Below are 19,034 nucleotides of genomic sequence, written 5' to 3' on the forward strand. Positions count from 1 at the left end.
TTTTTTTCAATCTCCGAAAGTTGACATTTGTGGTTATCCGTATGTTATATAAAATTAACCTGAAATTCAACTAAGAATCATAAAAAACCCCATAGATATTCTATTTAAAATAATAAAGTTGCTATCAATTTACGATACTTTCAGAAGTGCCGTCATTTTGAAAATATTTTCAATCTATAGATCTTGGGCTTAAATGGCTGCAAACCAAATCGTCATTTTCTAACTTTTGCGGTTCTCTATATAACTCCAATGAGCACTCAGCTAAAGACACGCTGTATGTCCATCATCTGTGTACTCTGCATCTCCCAGAGTTCCGCACAGCTTGAATTATCATCCTTTGTTTTGCAACTTTTCATTAATCATCTACCGAGGATCTCTTCCGACTTTAAATTTACTTTAATTCCCTATATCACAAACATGTTTTCCTTTTCGTCTGGGATCCTGGGAGATTTGTAATCAGATATTGTTTTATAATTTATTACTTGTCCAAGTAGGGAGAGTTTTAGATTGGACTCTGGAACAATAATATGGCGTTCTATCAATGATTGCCACAAGAAGGCTATTGTATCGGTGTGAAGAAGATTCCTAAAATACACGGAATCTCGGAAACCGTAAGAGATACAGACTCGGGTAAATGGAAGCAAAATTGAGTCTTTATGAGCGGACTAGTATATTTGGCGCACTAGTTACAAAAGTATCTAATACTATTGTATTTAATTTTTAACAGTTCTACGTTTGTTTAATGTTAGTGACAATCCCCGAGCTTCTGTCAGATATTTCGAAAATTAATTGAATATATCTAGAATGACAATTGGAAGAACTTTTAAACACACTAACTATAAACCTTTCAAAGTTCATGTAACCCAGACCTGAAGATCCGGCGATAAACAATGAAGATCAGATAAAGGTGTGTTTGTGGATTCGAGAAAAAATAACGGAGGACTAAAAATTTTGAACAAGGTGATTTGGGGAGGTGAATGCAGTTTCTCGATCAGTAACATTTTTAATAGAAACAATAAGCATTTTTGGTGCATTGAAGATCCTCGATAGAATTAGCAGATTAGACCTCAAGGCAGACAATTCTTTAATGTTTGCATAAGGATGTTGAAAAATAAAATTATCGGTCTTTCTTTCATTGTTGGAAATTTAGCTTTCCAGGAATAGATGGATTTAATCAACAACGATATTTTAGAATTCCTGGAAAATGATTCAACAGCAACATTACAAAACTTGTGGTGCCAACTTCATAATGCTCGAAAAGTAATCGCTTTGGTGAACCGAATATTTCCAAATACGTAAATAGTTAGCAATGGTGCAGTTCATTGACCTGTCCGCAGATCAGACCTGAACCCATTAGAGTATTTTTTCTGGGGTTACCTTTAAAATAAGCTATACAAATATATTTTGGACAATATCAACGCCTTAAGGTAAAATTTAATCAAGGAAATCCATTCAATCCCAGCACGAGTCATTCAAAGGGCGATATTAAGATAATAGAAGCATACTGCGAAATGTATTACGGCAGAGGGATTCATTTTTAAACACTTGATGTGAGCATCGTTGTTCCAAAAGCTTAAGTTGTTGATATTTGTATTCATTTGTGTTATGTGTTTGTTTTTATTTCAGAATAAAAAAAATTTTTTTTTTAAATATATATATTACTTTATTCATTATTTGAGTGTTTAATCAGTGGTATTATTAGTCTTACTAAATTGATTTGAAACTGCTCTTTGACTGCAGGAACGACCGGAATGATGAAAATGTATTTTCAAAATGTTTACATTTAATATTTTTGATCTGGACGTTGAAATCGGTAAATGTGACACATGGTTGATTTTCAATTACCAATGATTAGTCGAATTCGTAAAATACATTCGGACCACTATTTGAAAAAGAAAAGTTTATAATAGTATTAACAAACCGAAACGCCGTGTCTCCGAAAAACTATTTTCGTGTCGCAGCGCGGAAATATGCGCTTTAAAAAAATGTTCTCCGTTTTCATGTCTCTCTGTATTTTAAAGCACAAAAATAAAAAGGAAATAACAAATTTTATTTTTTTCCGGATATCTTCTGAAGTAATTCTTGGGGAATTTCTTTTCAAATAAAAAGGCCAAACGCTCATCTCATAAAAGCACAATTTTGTCTCCATTTAGCTGACTCCGTATCTGCTATTTTTCCCGAGATCCCGACGTTCAGAGACGAATATGGGACATCCTATACACTGATATGAATCAATCGCGATCAACGATGTATCATGATTCATTGAAACAACCCCAATGGATTATGTCTGAACAATATAAGAGAAGTTCAGTTTATTACCGGATCGATTGTCCTTGACATTTGGAGAATTGTCTGGTTCCGCTTCTGGAGGCCGGCCGCCGACCTCTTTTCCATAAAACAGAGAAGTTTTAGGGCCAGCAGCCTATTGATAACTTCGAATAACTAGATTCAAATCAACCAGTTTTAATACAGTTTAAATTTGGAATACACCTCCACCCTTATATTCCAATGAAACTCTGGAAAAACAAACTCGTATCATGAGCTAATCGAACGTTGCTGAATGAAAATAAAACGCCCCTATCACGTCCCGTTGCCCCAGCAATAAATTCAAAAACGGGATTTAAAGATTAACTCTGTCCTTCTCTGATACATTAATAATGTTCTATAACATCTACGAGTCATCGCGTCATCAATCATGTAAAGGAGACGGGGTTTTTCACCGAATGAAAAAACCACCGCTCTATCTATAGAGCGATCGTTTTTTCAAAGGGTTGAAAGCTTATTTCAGCCAATAGAGGGAGCCCTGTTTTAAAAACAATGAAGAAAATTGGCTCCACAGAAAGTGCAAAACACCTGGAGATTATTAATGAAACGAGGCAGATGGCTTGTGGGATGGCACAGGCCAGGTAGATTAGCAAAAATAATAAGTTTTTTAGAAGAAAACCGCACTTGTGATGATATGGTGTATAATTAATGGAGAAGTGCTGCGTCATGACATACGGTTTCGGGCCTACAGGCACATTTTTGCAAGCTACCACAAAGGCAACATTGTAGGGGTTAAATAAGTGTAATATCCTCATTGTTTGGGGGATGGATTTGTGGTTAAAATGCCGAGATAATCCTTAACAAACAAAGCTCTAAACTGGGAAATATCTCTCACAAAAGTAGGTAAGATCGCAGAAACGCATAGAACTCGTGACGCTAAGTTTGATAAATGAGCTCTGAGTTTATATTTGCGGTAAACATTCATGGAATGGGACAAAAGCGAGTTTTTCCGATTAATCCTCTTCAGCAGAATTGTTAAGGAAACCTCCCTATGTTAAGAGAATCAATAATGTTCGGGAAGTTTAATGTAAGCCGTCAATCCGAGCTCTGCTTTAACTATAATAACTCGGCAAACAACGTTTTCCACTTCAAAACATTTACCTCTAAAATTAAAATAAATGCCTGCTCCGCGGAAAGGAAATGAGCAATATTTTATCAAAGCGCCGAAAAAATGGGAAAAAAAATGGAAAATATACCAGTATATAAAGTTTAGAAGGAGTTTTTCACCCTTCCTCACCGGCACCTTTTTAAAACCTGATTATAATTAGTTTTCCTCCGTCTTTCGCACTCATTTATTCTCGAATTCAAACCCATTGTCTAAACCTACTTCCAATTAAATTTCACATGTCCCTTGTCGGACTATTTAGTCAAATACAATGAGCGATGATTTGTCACTGTAGCGGAGAATATGCATGTATGTAGGCCCCGTCAAAAACGTAATTTAATTTTTGAAACAATGTATGCACGTACACGTCCCTATCATTCCCTATGACACCAGCATAAATAAAGGGACTGTCAGTACAAACGAGGGTATATGATATACAAATTAGCCCGATTGGCCTCTTTCGATGCTTTTATCATTGCAGATTGCAATATTTCTCATATAATTTTCTTCTTGTTTCAGTATGCCGAGATCCAACAATATTAGACGTATGCAGCGAAGCAACTCGAATCCGAGGAGGATTGAAGCGAAACCCACTGTAGTTTACTAGCATCAAAGGCTTTGAAAAAGTACATTTAGAGATTAAGACTTTGTTAACTTAATCGTTGGTATACAGGGCGGTTGGAAAAGTAGGTACAAAATTTAAAGAGGTGAAAGTAGAGCCAAAAATACCAAAAAATTATCCTTTGAACATTGACACCACGGAACACTGTTACTGAGATACGGCCCTCCAAAGGGGTCCTATCATTTGGATATTTCCAAAAGTAACTTTTTTTTCATTAGATAAGGAAATGAATCATGCCATTAGGGTCTTTAACTATTATAAGTTTCATCGAAATCTATTATAAATAAGGATTGTTTTCCAACTATCCTTAACAGGAAATTTAAAATTTTTTTATTCCTTTGAATTATCGAGTACATAAAATTATTTTTTAATGAATTATAGAGTTCTTTTCTGAAATATGCATAGCTCTGTCAGAAATCATTATTTTTTTCAATAATGTATGACTCAGCCTAGTAATATCATTTGAACATTTTCACATATTAGATATCTTTCAGGGTGCCAAATTCATTGTAGTGATTGTCACTTACAAGCTTTGTACGCATTTTATGATTCAAAGTGATAACCTAAAATTTTGGATTAAAGTTTATTTTCTTTACCTTTTTGCTTTCTTATGTTAATTATCAATTTTGTGTGCAAACTATTTGTATTACAGAAACTGACAATCACTACGATGAAACTGTGACCATGAAAGACACGTACTATGTGAAAATATTTTTAAAATGTTGTTAGGCTGAGTCATTCATTATTTCTGTCTAAACTACACAGAATTCGAAAAAAAGGTGCATAATTTTTTGTTTCCAAAAAGTTTAATCAATTAGAAAAGAATATTATTTGTTTAAATATTCAAGTGAGTAAAAAACATTAGAAACATTTCTGTTAGGAATAGTTAGGAAACCACCTTTATTTGTAAGTGATTTTGATGAAACGTATGATAGTTAAAGACTCTTATGGCATTATTATTTTACTTACAACTTTCATTCCATTATCTTAATCAGAAAAAAAGTTATTAAAAAATATATCCAAAGGGCAGGACCTCTTTGGACGGCCATATCTCAGTAACGGTGCTCCGGCGGATCAATATTTATAAGAATTTTTTACCCTTTTTGACTCAACTTTCTCCTCCTTAAGTTTCGTACCAACTTTTTCAAACGCCCTGTATATGTATAAAGCAATCGTGAAATTACAGATAGTTGCACAGAATATTTTATGATGGCACAAACCGAAGAAATCAACAACACTTTCGAAACATTTTTAAAATTCATTGATTGAAGATTTTAAATAATTCAATATGCAATTTAGACCACATTGCTTTAATAAACACTCATATATCGTACTTGCTTGGAATCGTGAGTTAGAATATAATTATTTTCCCTAATGGTTTACAGGAAAATGTGAAGTCTTGAAGGAAAGAAAAATAATTTTTTCTATAGCTTTCGAGAATTCAAGATAAAGTTTTATTGGGGTAAAATTATATTTAAAGTTGATAATATTTCTGAAATTCTGATTCAGTCACAGTTTAAAAATGAAATATGTATATTTGGAATTTTGTCCATAATCCAAAGCAAATTTTAAGCGAATAAAGTGATAATTTTCACTTGACAAAACTTCAGAAGACAAATTTTATTTGAGCACAATGACACTTTTAAGTTAGATGCATTTGCTATTCCTGGTTTACACCGAATTGCAAAAATTCTATTCTGTCTTATCTTTTATTGCATTCTCCAAGCTACAATTGGTCTGGACGAAAAATACTATATTTAACGACTTGAAGGCTAGTAAGTAAAAAGACACTTGCTACTGTATTACACTAGCACACAGTGACATAATTTAATTTTTTCTAGAGTTTTCTGACAAAGCAAAGGTCTATTTTGATTGGGCTGAGGCTAATTAGGGGCATTCAAAGAATTTGCAGCGGCTTAGAGCTGAAGCGATCGAAGCTTGAATTCCCTAAGTATTTGACAATCTACTTGGACATTTAGCAGTTAATTTGACATTGTATAAAATGAAAGTCCAAAATTCCAGCATTCCATGATAATATCGAAGAATGATTTAATGTGTAAAATTTTAAGGAATAAAATGGCACGTTTAAGGTGACCTGACACAGTCACACATGAAAAAAAAACATATTTTTGAAAATTTTCACAAAAGCTGAAGTTTCGTTAGGAATGGAGGAAATTATACTTTTAAATTGACAAATTTAGAAATTTTGATGGTCACAGTTAAAAAGTATAATTTATCTGAAATTTTTTTAACTTATAAAATGACACCTTCAAATCAATACAACCTTTGTTTTAAAAATAGATCAAATTTTAATTTAGATCGCATATTAGTTACATAGTTGAAATAATTTGAAGACTTTGATCCATTAATATTTTTGAAACGTTCTCAAGCATTTAAGCATTATATTTTCTGATACGTTAAATTGACGCGATTTGCCAGTGTAGACTTTAGTGAGATAAATTAATACCATTAAACTGAAATTTTTTCTAATTTTAAGAAAATCATAGATTTAAAAACAGCACATTCGCCAAAAATTTTTGAAAATGAGCACTAAAATGCATAAAATGGGAAATTTGACAATTCAATGCTGAAATTGCCTCAGTAAAAAATACAATCAAATATTCGTTGACATTAAAATTAGATGAATTGCCATATTTTGACATTTTGATACTGTCGCAGTTTTGGACTTTACGTACACGTTTCCGAGATTTGAAGCCAAGTTCACGGAATATTAGAACCCCATTGCAAGCGTTAGAAAGTACATTTTACTTGACGAATTTTCAAGAGAGCCCGACATAATTCAATCCCACGAAACGACACATTTCACTTGACCCCTGTGACATATTTCACTCAACACCATTGCCAATTCTACTACTTTTTCAGGAGGAAATCATAGATCTCCTGAAATACTTACCTGTGCTGTGAGTTCACTGCATAAAACGACGCATATAAAATTTCACTCTTGTCAATTATCACGATCACGATCAACCTATAATCTGATTCGATCAAACAACACAATCCAATAATTATTGTTTTAAACCGTTTCTGTAAGATTTTCTCAATGAAATGATAATGACAAGTTTAAAAAAAAAAACAACTGTGTCATTTCTCCTCACTTCTTAAAATATATTTGTGACACATTTTCCGAAATTGAACATTTAAATTTCGACAAATCTAGTAACACATTTGACAACTCCGAATGACTTTAATCAAAATTTGGTAGCTTTTAGGCCGATTCGATTTAAGCACACTAATGCTGCCTGCAAGTAAGTTGTAATATGTCGGTGAATTAGTATTGAAGAAAATGTTATTCTGTACATAGTATAAAATATTTAAGTTCTGTTGATATTTAAATTGGACTGACTACTTGTAACGAATTTATAAATAAATTTTCTAAATAATTGTAAAATACAACAGTTATCTAAGTGTCGACATATTTATATTTGAAAGCCTTTAGTAAAAAATGTAATTATTGTTAAACAGTCAAAATACTTGCATATTGCTCTTAACAAATGTAATTTATCCTAGTTCACCTGTGCCCAATCAAGGCAAATACCAATTTTCAAACATCAGAGGAAATAAATATTATTTGCTTGTAATAATTGCTTCTGGGCGCAAATGTATTTCACATATGTTTTGATTCCTATTATTAATGTTTGTATAGTGTAAATACAAAATGAACATACGAGCGATTTAAATAATATACATATATTTTCATCACATTCAAGGCCCTGTGACCGATATCTTGTACAAAGCAAATATTTGGAGCTTTCAATTAGCGTCAACAAATTAATTATGATGAATAAAAGTATTTATAGTTTGGATTGGTTTTGATGGTGTTCTCACATGGAGGTTCCAGATCCCGGACGGAAGTTATGCAAATTTCAGCAAAAAGTTTTTCGACAATGCAAAAATAATCCCTAATACTGGAAACTTGTCATTTCCTGGAAAAAGAAGCCTTTAAATTAATCTCATTCAAATTAAACTCGCTTTAGGAAAGTTTGACTTTTATGTTGCACAGACTGCAAGCAAATTGGTTTTGCGTTCGTTCTCAAAGTAATCCGAAAGTCTTTCTTCACCCAAACCAAAAGCGAAATTACTTAAAGCAGTTTTTCGCACTTACACAATCCCCGGAGCATATTTAATGCGTGTTCCCCAAAACTTTCAGACATGAAACGAATCGGAACTTTCCACACAAGCTTCCGGTTAGGCATAACCTCCCTCAATAAATCAAAGGGCTGTCAATATGTTTACAGCGGCGGTAAATGGACCTGGGCAAATACGTTCCTGATTTATCACTTGCCGTAAATTTCGTTTTAAAAATGCAACTGACATTGTCCGCTTCGGACAGTAACTGTATGGATCAACCGTTTGATTGGGACAAAAAATGCGGCCTGATAAATTCAGACGCAATCGCGACCCTGTTTGCTTAATTGGGATACAAGACTATTGCATTTTGAAGTTGGACCCTGGTCTGACAACTCTGATTCCAGAAGAGGGTGAATAAAGATGGTTGAACACGGCAGTACAGAGAAAACCCCTGGACAACAAGTTCGTATTTGAAAGCATTTTTCAAAGAATGGTCAGTTCTCCGGCGTATTTCCAGTGATGGTAGTAAAATGTTTAACCTAGCTTGTGGAAAATATAATATTTTGAAAATTTACAGAAACTGGCTTGAAAAGCAAGGTACGACACCAATGAACTTTAGTATGTACAACATAAAAGTGAGACAGAGAGAGGAGAAATTGCCAAAAAATATTCAACTTTATAGTATAGTTTCAGAGGCGTGTCAGTTTTTTAATCTGGTTAAACTCGTTTTAAACTGGAAAACATAAAAAAAAATGTAACTTCAGAAAACACATGTTTGCAACATGAAATGTAGATGTAGTTTACGATCACGTTTAGTAGTAGAGGTGCAGTTTCGACATTTTTTTTAACTCACTTTAGAGTCAACTATGCCAATGCACCATGGTGAAAAATGTGGGCACACCAAAAAATATTTAATCGCTTAGTTCACTTCTAGTTGCGGTGCAAAAGTTTTTTAAAGTCGCTCTTCAAAAATATGCTTTAAAAATTTCAAATCTGGAATTTGAGAAATGAAATATCTATGCCCATAGATTTTGTAACAGAATTCAAAATAAAAGCTTAAAGGAGTATTTGTTAAAAATTTGTTCATGTTTTACTCACGTTGTAGGACCTGTGCCAAGTTTTTTTTACCTCATTCATCAAAAGCTGCACATTAGAGAAAATGAAAATGCAGGGTGCCGGTTTTTTTGAACCAGATTTTTAACCACGTATTCTACGCATAAAAATAATGTCAGTTTGCTGCATAAACTGTATTCGAGAAATGCGTTGCGAAAAAAATACAAGGTGTTGAAATTTCATGGTGTTTTCAATAAATCTTGCGTAGCTACCAAAGTTTTTGAGATATTTAGTTCAAATTTTGAATATAAGTTAATTAGACGGTATGTCCTCACGTTATTCTCTGATGGTAGGGAACTGGCTAAATGCCAACTATCTACATAAATGAGTAGGTCGCCGAAGACCAATTGCTCCAGTGGCCTCCTCGATTGCGCGATCTAACACCTTTAGATTTGTATGTTTGAGGGTTCATGAAGAAATATGTGTACTCTAATCCTGTCCACTTTCGAGAAAAGCTTATAAGGTGAGTGAGAAATCTAGCTCTTAGAGTAACTACTCAGAATTTGAAAAATGTTCAGCGGTTTTTACAGAGACGTAATTTATGTATAGGATGTAATACCGATCAATTTGAACAATTTGTGTAATAATAATTATTTGATGTTCATTTAAATTATTTTGTAATTGAATAAATTATTTATATTCAATTTATTCTGCGGCTAAAATTACTGTTAACCTTTTGTCCAGTATTTAGTTTTCCTCTTCTCTTAAAAGTCCGCTTTACCTTGAAATTGTCAATAAATAAATCCTTGCTCAGGTTTATACCGTACAGGTGTGTCAGAAAATATAATGTCAGTGGAGGGTGAGCAATGTTAAAAACCAACTAAATCCACTCGATGAAAAAAGTAGCTTGCATTACTTCTCATTTTCCAAATAACTGAAAAACGGTAACATATAATCAAAACACATAAAAATTCCTAAATTGAACAAACAATTTAAAAATATAAAATTAAATACTGTGCAGTTGACCACAAAGAAGTTTTGATCGATAAAATGGGTCATAAACCCAAAAAATGTTACCCTATAGATTTCACGATCATCTAGAATTACCGAACCATGTAGACTCTAAACAGTAACTTATCTTCAAAATTTAAGGTAAATATTTCAAACACTTCGAGAGTTATAAAAGATAAATTGAAAAAAATATAAAATTTTAACACTCTGTATTTCCTTGACAAAGCATTTCTCGATTATAGTTTCTATAGTAAACTAATATTATTTTTATGTGTAGAATGCGTGGTCAAAATCCTGCTGACAACAACCCGAACGCCCTGTATATCTGTAATTTAATAGAAACGCGAAGGTCACATAGTGGCGCAAATTTTTTTAGTCTCGTTTGACAAAATCTAAAAATGTATTAAATTTTAAAAGTCTATAACATGAGAAAAAAGATACTTACATCCAACGCATTTTAGTGTTTAGTATATAAGTTCAATGCGGATGTCAATTAGTTCAAGAGCCGTTTGTCAAAAACTGAAAATTTCAAAGATCTTTAGCTTGAATAAAGAGACTTCTATGTCAATACCTTAAGTGGAGATTATACGATAGATCTTTGTACAATAGATGGTAGTTCTAATGGTCATGTAATATCTTTTGCAAGTCGCAGGTCCAACATTCCTGTGGGAATTCAACTTTAGATGCTAGTTTTGTGAAACAATACTTAGGGGATTTCAATAAATTCCTTAAAGAATTTTCTCAATTATTTTTTTCTTGTAAAAACCATAGGACTTCCTGATGTAGTCTTAACTCCCTCTAACCATTTAATTTAATCATCGCCCTTTCGAAGATCGCAATGACCAGTCGTAGGTAGTAAAGGAACCTACAAAGATAACGTCTTATACATATTGTGAAGATATGATTTCTCAGATCAAACTGACTTTATCTCCAAAAGCAAAAGGAGAGTTAATGGCATCTAAAGTTTGATTCTTGCAATTCGTAAAATAAAAACAGTCCGATGGACGTCTTTTTAGGCGTTGAGAGATTAGTTATAGCGAGCTCTTATGTGTGTTATTCGACCGACTTCACGTTACAACTTCACAGTGTCATACATTAAATCTTTAAAAAAATCTTTAATTTTTATTTTACTTAAAATCATTTAGATTAAGAAAAAAAAACATTAAGTTTGAATTTTTTGGAGGGCACGTAGATAAGGGACAGTAAGAAGTCGCAATGAGTACATAATTGTCATATAAACTAAAAATCAAAAGGAATGTAAGACTAAATGTTTTGCTGGCGTTGTGCTACAGTTTTAAGGATTGATAGGATTTTTTTCATTCTTTTGGTGCTTAAAAGTTCGATTTATTCTTACTTTAGGAAACGAGAAGGCGTTTTGGCAGTAACTCCTATACAGGAGCTAATTGAAGAAAAATCGAAGGCCGATAAATTTAACAAGTCACGATTTTGCAAGAATGCGCTTTTTAGAAGCGAAAAGCAAGTTAATCAGCTTTTGTGGTTAATACCTCTAGAAATCTTTATTCCTTTTTTCGTTTATGCACGTTATCAGATTTTATTCAAATTTTACAAAAAATACGTTCAAATTTACGTGTTTACTTATGTTTTTAGATGTTCTTAATAGAATTTTATTTTGTCGCATTTTCTTTAAATACTTATAAAATTCTATATTTTTCTAGAGGCCGCCTCCCCCTCCAAAGTAATTTAATTTGCATTTTCTATTTCAATCTGCTATACTTAACAATGCATGTCCCCAGTTTTTCGCCAACATTGTCCAATTTATTAGATGAAAAAACAACCTCTTAATCTGGCCATTATTCACTTTAAAAGATATTTCCGCTGCGGCTTATACCTCTTCTAGGATGACGAGGCACAATGTCAAACAACGACGGGCATCTTGCCAGACAAGGGGATTAGTTCCAGACTTTTGTGGTTTCCAAATCCCAACTTTATTGACGAGCCCGGCTATTTATTGTGGAAATTTACGTGGGTGGAAAATTCGGCCAATTTATTAACGTGTTTGTCAAGAGATGTTATTTCTATTTACCATATGAGTAAATTATTTTTGCCCGGAAAACTCGAACGGTTTCTATGCACAAGAGGTTTATTCCCACATCCCATTCAAAGATCATCAATAACTTCGAATCAAATGACCCAAAACCAAAAGTCACTGTAAAGAATTTATGACGTTTGTGTAAAAGACACGGCATTAGATTCTATTCTATATCGAATACAAATTGCATTTTCTTCGACACCTTTTCTCTTGACCCATTCACCCAACACAATGCCCTCCATGAGGACCTATTGATCGTTTTAAAAACACCTTTTAACCGTTCTCGGTGTCATTCTGCAATTTGTGAAGCTTTTTGTGCACGAGGTGCTTCACGCTGAGAGGGCATCTTAAAACCTAATTTTATTTAGTTTATGTCTTAGAGAATGACAGAGGAGATTGCCACAATGGGCACGACGCCTTCAAAATTATTTCGAGGAATTTGGTCTATAAATCTCGCAGGACATCTGCCGCGAAATGACAGATTTATTGTTAGGCCTAATTTCTTGATTTTATGCTAAAATTCCTTTGATTATTGCCGATTCACCGGAAATTTCTATTATAGATATTAATATGAGTCAAGTGGTACGAGAAGTGAATAATGAAAAGCGCGCACCTTTGATTGTGCGTTTAAAACTCATTGTGTTTACACAAGTCCCTTCTCATTTCCTGCAACGATTCATTGAACCTGCTTGATGTCTTATTAAAATGTACAATTACTGCCAATAAAGCTGTAACAACACAGTTACCGATGGAATAATAATCTCGTCCATTGAATATTAAATTATCGGCTCGCTGGTTTTATCAATGGGCACACACCGTTATGTTCACATCTATTATACATTGCTTTTATGGCTGTTAATATAATACCTACTAATAGCGATACTGAATTTGGAAATTTTCATATTGTTTGAAAATTATAATTAGTGTGTTTAGTGTGTAAAATAAGGGTGGTTATTCTATCATTTTCCAAATAAATTGGGTCACGAATCGAAAATTCGCGTGATTTTCTAGAAATTTAGACCATCTGAAAAACGACGATTTATACCAACGACGTGTATGACGACTTCGCTCTATTTCAAAGAAGTCCTTGTTTGCTTATCATTCCTAACTCATGATTGCGTATTTAACGTCGCTCATTTACCCAAGGAGAAAACAGGGGGAGATTCGACAGGAGGAAATTGGGAATCCATTTCTAAATTAAGATATACCTGGATACTCGCAGAGACGAGAAATAGAGAAATTCAGAGAGCGAAAATCTCATAGTGACCGAACACTTCTGAGCCAATCGTGCAGACGGAGGGGAGACACAGAAAGGAAATGCAGAGCTGCCAAATATGTTAAAAGAAATTTTAACATATTTGGAACAAAATAACAAGATATTTTCATAGCTGTACGAAATTATACAGCGTGAGCGAGGACGACCCTGCCAAACTTCATAAGCGTGTTGTACATGAAAAATAAATGTAAAAAAACCCGAATGTATTATCCGATTTTCATTTGGTTATCAAGTTATAGCGTAAATAATTTTTTCACCGACGTTCTATTTACGATAAAAGCACCTTTGTTATTAGTGCTACTGATACTGATTTGACATTTATTTTCGAGATCAATTAATGTGTTATAAAATTCCCAACTTTCATTCAAATGTAGAATATGCAAATATGGTGTTTGTTTATGGTTTTTGTAATGGGAATGCTAGAGCTGGTGCTGAAAAATATTTTCGTTCGTGAAAAACGATATATTGTCAACGATTTCTATATTAAAAACATCCTGTTAAAACAGTATTTATACGAGTTTTCAACAATCTGTGCCAACCTGGAAAGCTTTCCAGTATGAACATGTCATCTGAACGATCTAGGAAACAAAGCTCGGAAAATGTAGAAGATAGTCTGGATCTAGCGGAAGGAGATGAAACGACCAGCTCACGAAGAATTACTACTGAAATGGACACCCCACAAAAGAGAGTAATAAGTACCCTCAACGGACAAGGTTTGTACCAATATCATGCAGGGAGAGTACAGCACCTACAAGCGGAAGATTATGCTAAACGTAGGGAATTTTGTGAATGGATCAATAATAATTATAGTGTGGTATCAAACATTCTTTTTATGGATGAAGCAACATTCATCCGTGATGGAGTTAGTAATACACGTAATTGTCATGTGTGGTCAGATGAACATCTCCACGTAACAATCAAAAGTAATTTTTAACATAAGTTTTCAGTAAACGCATGGTGTGGTGTGAGTGAAAGTTATTTAATTGGTTCTTTTATTTCAGAGAATTGCGTCACACGAGAGCACCATTTCAATTTCATTCAAAGTGAATTACGGGAACTTCTAGAGGATGTTCCTTTAAACATCCGAATCCAAATGTACTATTAGCACGGTGAAGCTCCCGTATACTTCACTCGACTGGTTAAGTAATATTTAGACAAAAGATTCCGAGAGCCTTACATTGGTCGCGATGGTCGTATTAGTTGGCCTCCAAAATCTCCAGACCTCACACTATTAGACTATTGTTTGTGGGGCTAGTTTAAAAATGAGGTGTACAGAGTAAAAGTGGACACTCGAGATGCACTAATTCAACGTGTTACAAATGCCGCAGCTGATATTAAAGAAAAACATGAAACAATCACGAATGCTTTTCATACACGAAGTAGAAAATGTTTAGCAGTCAATGGCGGTATCTTTGAACATTTCTTAACATAACACTATGATAACTAAAATGTTAATCTTTGAAGTTTACGAATTTTTAAATTTAATGTTTTAATTTTATTTACACTATAACTTGTAAACGAATAAAAATCGGACAACATTTGAGTTTTTTACATCTATTTTTTTATGTACAATATGCTCCTGAAGTTTAATACGATCCTCCCGACTCACCCTATATAAATTTAAAAAATAGTAAATTGCAAAATTCAAGTTCTTAAAATTTCACAAAAATTAAGGAAAAGATTGCGAGAAAGAAATGCGAGATGCGAAAGGGACGAATTCAGGAAGAAAACGATTAAGATAATTGAACAAATTCGGAGAAAATTTCATAGTAGAAGAAACAGTTAATGCAATAGGTAATAATCCAAAGAGAGACGAGAGAGAAAGGGAGAGAGCAATTCAGGAAGAATTCCCATTGGACATAATTTTCCTTTTTCAATTTTGAATGCTCACTTCGCTCGAAAATAGAAATTGCAGGTGGTTTAGCAGCCCGCGAGAACAACTCGAGCAGACCAAAAAGCTTAATATTAGCCTGAAAGCATCATTTTTGAGAGCATTTCTTCAAAATTTCATATTTAATCTTAGAGTCTATTTGCACATTAATTGTTTTCACAAACAAGGAAAATAATTAGATTTTTTTTAAACCTAGAAAGAAGACAAGCTAAAGCTGCATTTATTTCTCATTAAATAAATCAAATTACAGAAATATTTGTCTTTGCGCAGATGGCCTTTGCGGCACCAAAACTTCACATTTTTACCTTAATAATTCTTTGCGTTTCATTAGCTCATAGATCACGAACATATTATAATTTTATAAACTCTAAATAAGTCAGTTATATATATACATATATATATATATATATATATATGAAATAACTTTAGTTTGTACTGCTGCATTAAAGAGAAATGAACCTGTGCAGATAGCGTACGTATGTACATAGGTTGATTCCAAATCTACGTAGTTGTAAAACTTTCCATGTTGATCTTGATTATTTAATATGCACATAGATACAAAGATATTACGATTTTACTAACTACAAAAAAAGATACATTTTATTTACAGTGCTCAAATCAAATTCGCTTAACTCCGTTCTATCATATTCTGACATTGCCAGATTCTATGTATTTCAAATTTTTTTATGAAGGTCGGACATACAATAAGTGTGTAAAAATTAGGGATAAATTTCAGTTGGTTGTAGTGCTTCACTATAGATCGATGGGCCTGTGAAAATGGTTTGAAATGCATAGATCAATTCCAAATCTAATTGAAATCAAAACTTTACACTTTTTTTCTTTTGATAGTAGAGAGATCTGTTCATGCGTATGAAATAGCGTCAAAAATAATAAATGTAGAAACTATGAATAAAGATATGATTAAGACAGTTGTACAACACGGAATATTTACTCATGCAGAAAATAGATCTGCACGGATAGTTGTTCAACACAGAGGACAAATTGTTGAAACTTGTGAGTAAAAAATTTCCGATTGATATCCAAACGACTTGCATTTAGTAACGTTCTAAATAAAAGAACTGATTGAATTAATTCAAAAATTGACTAACAAGTAAAAGACTAATTTGTAGAGCAAAATGTTTCTCGAGAATGATATCAAGTTGGTCAACATATACCACCAACTTTTCAAGTAACCATAATTAGAAGGTTAATGAATACACGTCATTAAGGCATCATTTTAAGAGAGGCCTTATGAGTTAAAAACAGATAATATAAGGTCATCGAAAGGAAACTTGATTCTCCCTTATTCTTGAAAAATAAGGACTTTTTTGAAAATTCTCAAACTAGGTTTGAGAATTTTCAAAACAAACAATTTTTGAGGGGGACAAATTTTTATATAAAATTCAACCCTCAAGCGTCGACCTTATGCGCGTTACGTCAATTCTTTCAAAAAGTTTAAATGCCACGAGAGGTCAAGTGATACCTCAAAGTAAAGATCTTTCAAAATTACATTTAATGCTGTAATACGATTCAAAATCTATTAACTGGTTTCGAGAAAAACGGCAATAAATTTGGTAAAAAAATGCAATTAAAACTCCGATGAATAACATATAAAGATGAAAAAAGTCGTTTGATGATAGGAAATTAATTTGTTTTTTGTTTGTGCTAACAAAAAGTCTTTGGTTATTTATATTTATTACTTTTTATTTATTTATTTTAATCCAAGACTATTTGGACGCTTCCAATCCATCCGCTGAAAATCGAAAACTAATCAATTTTCCGCTAACAAAAAAGTTTTTTCATTGCTTACATATTATTTTACTGAATGCGTATTGCAATTTTTTATGAAATTTCTAGCCGTTTTTCTCAAAAACTAATTGAAATATTTTGAATTACATTGCACCATTGAATGTGGTTTTGAAAGATTTTTAATTTAAAGAATCACAAAATTCTTCGTGTCATATTATTTTTTTTAAGATTGCTATCACGCACGCAAGGGTGAAGTTTAAGGGTGGAGTTTTATATTCAAATTCGGCCCCCTCAAAACCCGTTTTGACATAATTTAGGAAGTTTTTGGAAAATGCTTATTTTTCAGTATTATAGGGGGATTTCGTTGGATTACTTTATATCAAAATTTTGCACGGCATCAATATGGTTATGACGATTGCCCCTAACATTTTTTGTCGGAGAAGGTAGAAAACATAAGACACAAATGAAGTATCTGTTAAATTTGGAATAGAAGAACTTTGCAATTTACAGTATTTGGTAAACAGGAGCTTAATAGATATCTTTGACTTACAATAATAATTATTGTAAGTAAAAGTTTTACAATTGCCGTAAAACCTCTGCATTTTTAGAAAATCAGATTTGTTCTCATTGTTTATGCAGGCAATAAGCAGCAAGTCAGAAACCATAATAGAAGCGTGCCAATTCAAAGCTTTTGATTCATTTTATCAATTTGATTTTTGAAATTTTCTGGAAGCTACATGAAATTCTTCATCTCGTTAATACCTAAACCTATAATTTTTTCATCTAGAATTTTAGTAAAAAATTTGCCTTTGCTGACTGCTAAAACTGTCAATCTGGTACGATTTTATCTCGTTTCCTGTAGTAACATGTTGATATATTTGTATCCTATATACGTCCGCCGCTTGCACCCATTAAGCCACAACTTTAACTTAATCGTGACACTCATAACTTTAAATTATTTGCACCCGCCGACATTATATTCCTATTAATTAATATATTGTTATTGTTTCTATCGCCAAACTTGCCAAAATCCATATCAGCCCCTAAATCAAACTAATCCAAACTAACTATTATTTATGGCTGCATAAGTACGGCCCGTTATCGAACACACTATACCATCCAAAACAAATATTGAAACTAATGCAAGGTAGGTATAAGCATTTTGATAGTCCATTCATTACCCGCTTGGGTTCTAAACGTGATCTATTATTACGCCTAATGCACCACCCATTAAACCCACATAGAAGGAAATTTGCTTTCAATGAATTTCTCAGTTAAAATAAAACCAACAAATCAAGGATCGGCGCCAATAAATCTCCAGGATGCCATGCAAATTACGTCTCGGCGATTTCCTCTAAATTATTGCTTCCACTTTTGCACATCCGAACCGACCTAAATTTCCTTCTGATTTAGTTAAACATGGGCTAATTGAATGTAGCGAATCAGCACAATTGAAAACAAATACTTCCCATAAATCGCCCACCGTGTGACAAGTGATGGAAAAAATACTGGTTAGAACAATTATCGCCAGCATCGTTAAGAATAATCTCAATAACCACACAGAGCCAGTATTATGTACCAGAATGTTATTTACTGAGCCGCTTAACCAGGCAGCGCATTTACGTAGACATAAAAAACACATGCTTAAGTATGTGTAAAAAGCCGTTTAAACACTCGAGTTCTGCTATTGATTTCATACGACAGCTGCAGATTGTAGCTAATTAATATACAAGGACGATTTTGTTCATAGCACATTATCTGTTAAGGAATTTTCGACCCATATGACGTCAACTAGACCAACTAATCCCACTGAAAGTTAAACTTAAACGTAAAACTACAATAATTTCAGTTAAACCCATAGCT

General features: G+C 33.1%; 1 protein-coding gene across 1 annotated transcript in view; it reads left to right on the forward strand.

The window, feature by feature from the left end:
- Toll-6 (Toll-like receptor 6) overlaps positions 1-7,872 on the forward strand; it is a 73,390-nt gene extending 65,518 nt beyond the window's left edge. Inside the window, exon 2 of the mRNA XM_066283093.1 lies at positions 3,950-7,872. The gene's annotated coding sequence lies outside the window, so the exon portion shown is untranslated. The remainder of the gene's footprint in view (positions 1-3,949) is intronic.
- Positions 7,873-19,034: the final 11,162 nt, after the last annotated feature.

The sequence above is a fragment of the Euwallacea fornicatus genome, chromosome 6 (assembly GCF_040115645.1).
Source record: "Euwallacea fornicatus isolate EFF26 chromosome 6, ASM4011564v1, whole genome shotgun sequence".
NCBI classification, from domain to species: domain Eukaryota; kingdom Metazoa; phylum Arthropoda; class Insecta; order Coleoptera; family Curculionidae; genus Euwallacea; species Euwallacea fornicatus.